The following is a 7,559-nucleotide window of genomic DNA, read 5'->3' as shown; positions in this document are numbered from 1 at the left end:
TTTTCAATAATTTGAAAAATGGCAGGGCGCGCTCAGCAGACCTAGAGATAAACCTGCTGAGAGCAGCCACGCAACCGGCAAGTCTTTGTACATCCTTGACGCGCTTGGGTGCTTCAATCTGCTCGATGGCCTTGATCTTGTCGGGATTGGCTTCAATTCCCCGCTGAGACACGAAGAACCCGAGAAGCTTGCCGGAGGGAACTCCAAACACACACTTCTCTGGGTTGAGCTTGAGGCTGATCTTGCGCAGATTTGCAAAGGTCTCGCCTAAATCTTGAATCAGAGTTGCCCTGTCCTTGCTCTTGACCACTATATCATCCATGTATGCTTCCACATTTATGTGTATTTGCGGCTCAAGAGCGACATGAACTACCCTTGGAAATGTTGAACCAGCATTTTTTAATCCGAAAGGCATCCGTATGAAACAGTACGTGCCACATGGAGTAATAAATGCGGTCTTCTCCTCATCTTCTTCTGCCATGAAGATCTGATGATATCCTGAGTATGCGTCAAGAAATGAAAGCAAATCACATCCGGCTGTGGAGTCAACAATCTGGTCAATGCGCGGCAAAGGAAATGGGTCTTTGGGACAAGCTTTGTTAACATCGGTAAAATCGATACAAAGTCTCCATTTCCCGTTTGCCTTGCGTACGACTACAGGATTGGCCAACCACGTAGGATGGAGCACTCCTCTGACAAGGCCTGCTGCTTCCAATTTCTTGATCTCTTCTGCAATGAATTCTTGGCGCTCCACTGCCTGCTTCCTGACCTTCTGCTTGACGGGCCGCGCATGAGGGCAAACGGCAAGGTGGTGCTCAATTACTTTCCTGGGAACACCGGGGATGTCGGACGGCTGCCATGCAAACACGTCGACATTCGCCCGCAGGAAAGCAATGAGCGCGCTTTCTTATTTAGGGTCGAGAGTGGCGCTGATGGTGAAGGTACCACCAGTGCCGTCCTCCTTGGCGGACACCTTTTTCGTCTCTGGCGGAGCTGCCATCGTCTTCTTATACTTGCCGGTGGAGCTCGATGGTGCGTCCTCGACGGCAGCGCAGCACTCCGAAGAGGTGCGCTTGCCGGAGTGGGCATCAGAACTCTTGCCGGACTTGGTCTTCTTCCCCCCGGGAGCTTCAGCGGCAAGTGACTCGCGATTTGCTGCGGCTGCCGCTTCCCGGTAGATCTTGTCGGCGCAGATAAGAGCATCTTTCTTGTCGCCAGGGACAGAAATGACGCTTATCGGGCCTGGCATCTTCAGCATATTATATGTGTAATGAGAGGCCGCCCTGAACTTGGCGAGTGCTGGACGGCCAAGTATCCCATTGTAGGGCAATGGAATATCGGCAACGTCAAAAGTGACCCTCTCAGTCCTGAAGTTCAATACACTGCCAAATGTTACCGGCAACGTGACCTTTCCCTTCGGCTTGCTCCTTCCCGGGTTGATTCCTTGGAATGTTCCGGTCTCTTCGAGCTCGCTGTCAGGGATCTGGAGTTTCTGGAGTACAGCAGAGGAGATCAGGTTCAAGCCGGCCCCGCCGTCAACTAACATCTTAGTGACCTTGAGGTTGCAAATAGTTGGTGAAACCAACATCGGCAAGCACCCGACCGCAGTTGTGCGATCAGGGTGGTCCTCAATGTCAAAGATGATAGGCGTGCTGGACCATTTCAGAAGCTTGCGCGATTCGATAGGTGGTTCTGCTACATTGACTTCCCGCACCCACTGCTTGAGTTGGCGGTGTGAAGTATGCAGGGAAGCACCGTCGTCAACGCGCCAAAGATGTCGGGGTGGATCCGGCGAGTCGGCGATCTTGGCCTTCGGGGTGGAGAGTGCACAGAGGTTGCACCCCCACCGGTCTTGTCGCCACCGGCTCGTGCCTGGCTGACTATCTGCGGCTGCGACGTGCTCGGCTGCCGTGGAGTGTCGCCGTTGGCGAAGCCGATGAGACTCTGGATGGTAGCCCTCCAGTCGTCGATCTTGTCCGCCGCTGGAGGGTAATCTAGGAGCAGCTGAGCTCGCGCCAAAGCTTCTGCTGCAGTGGCGGGTGGCGGTGGCGAACGGTGCGAGGAGCGGGATATGCTCAGACTTCTAACCACGTTAGAAGGAGCAGTAGCCTGTCCAGGCGACCGTGCCTCGCTCGCGCCAGCAGGTTGGCGTGCATGGTGGTCCTAAGTGCTCCGAGATCCACCAGCTCGAGCTTGGTCTAGCAAACGCATGGTACCGTGAGTACCATGACGCTGCCGGTCCCGCGCCTCTTGAGATGGGCGCGGTGCTTGCACGGACGCCGAGGTCTTGGAGTGCGCCCGGTCGTTGTGGGAGCCGGCTACGCCGCCGATGGGCAGCGCAGCCTTGTCCTTGGACCTGGAAGCACCATGAGCTCCCTCGCCGACGCCCGTTCTTCCGCCGGCGTCCGCCCCATCAGCCGTTTGCTCCGGCGATGGTGGGTTCGGCGCGGACGGAGCAGCCGCCTCTGAAACCTTCTTCTTCGGCGGCATGTTGATGAAGATGATGAAGATCTAGCTCGCGAGAACGCCGGATCTGGTTCACACAACCTCGACGCCCCCTACCTGGCGCGCCAAAGATGTCGGGGTACTGATCCACGAACACCTATGGGACCGGCAGACCGGGTCCCTTTCGGTTCGGCGGGGGCGGAGATCGTGCAAAGAGCAAATCGAGGCGATGCACGCGAGCGATTTACCCAGGTTCGGGCCGCACGGATGCGTAAAACCCTACTCCTGCTTTGTGGTTTGTATTGATTTCTTGCTCGGGAGCGCTGAGTGCTACAGTACACACCAGCAGCTAGCGAGACCGAGCGTGAGTGTTCGAACCCCCCTCTACGTTGCACACGGGCCTCCTTTTATATGCTCAAGGGGTCACCGACAGGTGGCAACGGAGGCAAAGGGTAAAAATGGAAAAGATGCTGTGGTAGGTACAGCTACCTGCTACAGTGTATCATACCTAACCCTGACGGCAGGGGACAAGGGCCTTAAATGCCCGTCTGTGTCACCTAAACAGTGCAAAAGGGGACCGCCAGGGACGCCACCGTTCGCCACGATGGCGATCTTGTCAGCGCCGCTTGCCACCGCACGCCGCTGGCTGCACAGCCTCCCGCCACGTACGTCTGGAAGGGCCCTAGAGCGACACGTCGGTGGATGTGCTGGAGCGCGGGCACCGTGGTGTCTTGCCGCGGCAAGCGCCTTGCCGCGGTTGTTGTCTTGTCGCGTCCGGGAGCTTGTCGCTCACCGGGCCTTGCCGGGACGCGTGGTGCGCCGCGGCAAGTTCTTTGAAATGCCTTGGGTGGCCTTCCCGGCAAGCTCCTCTTGCCGGGGTCTTGGGATGCTTTTGTTAGCCTTCCCGGCAAGCTCCTCTTGCCGGGGTCTCGTCTTCTTGACTTGGACACTTTGTTCTTAAATGGCTCCAAAGAAACCACGGAGGACCTTGGCGGTCACCCGGCAAGCCTTGCCGCGGGATGCTGCAACTGCCCGTGCACAAGTTCGGGATACTAGGGTACCCCTACTCTAGTACACCGACAATGACTTAAGCAGATATGGGTATATCTACTTAATGAAACATAAGTCTGAAACATTTGAGAAGTTCAAGAATTTCAGAGTGAAGTGGAAAATCATCGTAACAAGAAAATAAAGTTTCTACGATCTGATCGTGGAGGAGAATATTTGAGTTACGAGTTTGGTGTACATTTGAAAAATTGTGGAATAGTTTCGCAACTCACGCCACCCGGAACACCACAGCGTAATGGTGTGTCCGAACATCGTAATCGTACTTTACTAGATATGGTGCGATCTATGATGTCTCTTACATATTTACCGCTATCGTTTTGGGGTTATGCTCTAGAGACGGCCGCATTCACGTTAAATAGGGCACCATCAAAATCCGTTGAGACGACGCCTTATGAACTCTGGTTTGGCAAGAAACCAAAGTTGTCGTTTCTTAAAGTTTGGGGCTGCGATGCTTATGTGAAAAAGCTTCAACCTGATAAGCTCGAACCCAAATCGGAGAAATGTGTCTTCATAGGATACCCAAAGGAGACTGTTGGGTACACCTTCTATCACAGATCCGAAGGCAAGACATTCGTTGCTAAGAATGGATCCTTTCTAGAGAAGGAGTTTCTCTCGAAAGAAGTGAGTGGGAGGAAAGTAGAACTTGACGAGGTAACTGTACCTGCTCCCTTATTGGAAAGTAGTACATCACAGAAAACTGTTTCTGCGACACCTATACCAATTAGTGAGGAAGCTAATGATGATGATCATGAAACTTTAGATCAAGATACTACTGAACCTCGTAGATCAACCAGAGTGAGATCCGCGCCAGAGTGGTACGGTAATCCTGTTCTGGAAGTCATGCTACTAGATCATGATGAACCTACGAACTATGAAGAAGCGATGGTGAGCCCAGATTCCGCAAAGTGGCTTGAAGCCATGAAATCTAAGATGGGATCCATGTATGAGAACAAAGTATGGACTTTGGTTGACTTGCCCGATGATCGGCAAGCAATTGAGAATAAATGGATCTTCAAGAAGAAGACTGACGCTGATGGTAATGTTACTGTCTACAAAGCTCGACTTGTCGCAAAAGGTTTTCGACAAGTTCAAGGGGTTGACTACGATGAGACCTTCTCACCCGTAGCGATGCTTAAGTCTGTCCGAATCATGTTAGCAATTGCCGCATTTTATGATTATGAAATTTGGCAGATGGATGTCAAAACTGCATTCCTGAATGGATTTCTGGAAGAAGAGTTGTATATGATGCAACCAGAAGGTTTTGTCGATCCAAAGGGAGCTAACAAAGTGTGCAAGCTCCAGCGATCCATTTATGGACTGGTGCAAGCCTCTCGGAGTTGGAATAAACGCTTTGATAGTGTGATCAAAGCATTTGGTTTTATACAGACTTTTGGAGAAGCCTGTATTTACAAGAAAGTGAGTGGGAGCTCTGTAGCATTTCTGATATTATATGTGGATGACATATTACTGATTGGAAATGATATAGAATTTCTGGATAGCATAAAGGGATACTTGAATAAAAGTTTTTCAATGAAAGACCTCGGTGAAGCTGCTTACATATTAGGCATTAAGATCTATAGAGATAGATCAAGACGCTTAATTGGACTTTCACAAAGGACATACCTTGACAAGATTTTGAAGAAGTTCAAAATGGATCAAGCAAAGAAAGGGTTCTTGCCTGTGTTACAGGGTGTGAAGTTGAGTAAGACTCAATGCCCGACCACTGCAGAAGATAGAGAGAAAATGAAAGATGTTCCCTATGCTTCAGCCATAGGCTCTATCATGTATGCAATGCTGTGTACCAGACCTGATGTGTGCCTTGCTATAAGTTTACCAGGGAGGTACCAAAGTAATCCAGGAGTGGATCACTGGACAGCGGTCAAGAACATCCTGAAATACCTGAAAAGGACTAAGGATATGTTTCTCGTATATGGAGGTGACAAAGAGCTCATCGTAAAAGGTTACGTTGATGCGAGCTTTGACACTGATCCGGACGATTCTAAATCGCAAACCGGATACGTGTTTACATTAAACGGTGGAGCTGTCAGTTGGTGCAGTTCTAGACAAAGCGTCGTAGCGGGATCTACATGTGAAGCGGAATACATAGCTGCTTCGGAAGCAGCGAACGAAGGAGTCTGGATGAAGGAGTTCATATCCGATCTAGGTGTTATACCTAGTGCATCGGGTCCAATGAAAATCTTTTGTGACAATACTGGTGCAATTGCTTTGGCAAAGGAATCTAGATTTCACAAGAGGACCAAGCACATCAAGAGACGCTTCAATTCCATCTGGGATCTAGTCCAGGTGGGAGACATAGAGATTTGCAAGATACATACGGATCTGAATGTTGCAGACCCGTTGACTAAGCCTCTTCCATGAGCAAAACATGATCAGCACCAAGGCTCCATGGGTGTTAGAATCAATACTGTGTAATCTAGATTATTGACTCTAGTGCAAGTGGGAGACTGAAGGAAATATGCCCTAGAAGCAATAATAAAGTTATTATTTATTTCCTTATATCATGATAAATGTTTATTATTCATGCTAGAATTGTATTAACCGGAAACATAATACATGTGTGAATACATAGACAAACTTAGTGTCACTAGTATGCCTCTACTTGACTAGCTCGTTAATCAAAGATGGTTATGTTTCCTAACCATGAACAAGGTGTTGTTATTTGATTAACGAGGTCACATCATTAGTTGAATGATCTGATTGACATGACCCATTTCATTAGCTTAGCACCCGATCGTTTAGTATGTTGCTATTGCTTTCTTCATGACTTATACATGTTCCTATGACTATGAGATTATGCAACTCCCGTTTACCGGAGGAACACTTTGGGTGCTACCAAATGTCACAACGTAACTGGGTGATTATAAAGGAGCATTACAGGTGTCTCCAAAGGTACATGTTGGGTTGGCGTATTTCAAGATTAGGATTTGTTACTCCGATTGTCGGAGAGGTATCTCTGGGCCCTCTCGGTAATGCACATCACATAAGCCTTGCAAGCATTGCAACTAATGAGTTAGTTGCGAGATGATGTATTACGGAACGAGTAAAGAGACTTGCCGGTAACGAGATTGAACTAGGTATTGGATACCGACGATCGAATCTCGGGCAAGTAACATACCGATGACAAAGGGAACAACGTATGTTGTTATGCGGTCTGACCGATAAAGATCTTCGTAGAATATGTAGGAGCCAATATGGGCATCCAGGTCCCGCTATTGGTTATTGACCGGAGACGTGTCTCGGTCATGTCTACATTGTTCTCGAACCGTAGGGTCCACACGCTTAACGTTACGATGACAGTTATTATGAGTTTATGCATTTTGATGTACCGAAGTTAGTTCGGAGTCCCGGATGTGATCACGGACATGAAGAGGAGTCTCGAAATGGTCGAGACATAAAGATTGATATATTGGAAGCCTATATTTGGATATCGGAAGTGTTCCGGGTGAAATCGGGATTTTACCGGAGTACCGGGAGGTTACCGGAACCCCCCCGGGAGCTATATGGGCCTTAGTGGGCTTTAGTGGAAAGGAGAAAGGGGCAGCCCAAGGTGGCCGCGCGCCTCCCCCCTTCCCTAGTCCTATTAGGACTAGGAGAGGTGGCCGGCCCCCCTCTCTCTCTTTCCCCCCTCAAGGAGTCCTATTCCAACTAGGATTGGGGGGGGGGGAATCCTACTCCCAGAAGGAGTAGGACTCTCCTGGCGCGCCCCCCTTGGCCGGCCAGCCCCTCCCCTTGGATCCTTTATATACGGAGGCAGGGGACACCCCTAGACACACAAGTTGATCCTTGAGATCGTTCCTTAGCCGTGTGCGGTGCCCCCTGCCACCATATTCCACCTCGATCATATTGTAGCGGTGCTTAAGCGAAGCCCTGCGACAGTAGGACATCAAGATCGTCACCACGCCGTCGTGCTGACGGAACTCCTCCCCGACACTTTGCTGGATCGGAGCCCGGGGATCGTCATCGAGCTGTACGTGTGCTAAGAACTCGGAGGTGCCGGAGTAACGGTGCTTGGATCGGTCGGATCG

The sequence above is a fragment of the Triticum urartu genome, chromosome 4A, assembly GCF_056163025.1.
Source record: "Triticum urartu cultivar PI428250 chromosome 4A, HENAU_Tu73, whole genome shotgun sequence".
NCBI classification, from domain to species: Eukaryota; Viridiplantae; Streptophyta; class Magnoliopsida; order Poales; family Poaceae; genus Triticum; species Triticum urartu.
The sequence above is the reverse complement of the archived record's forward strand: the minus strand, read 5'-3'. Positions refer to the sequence as shown.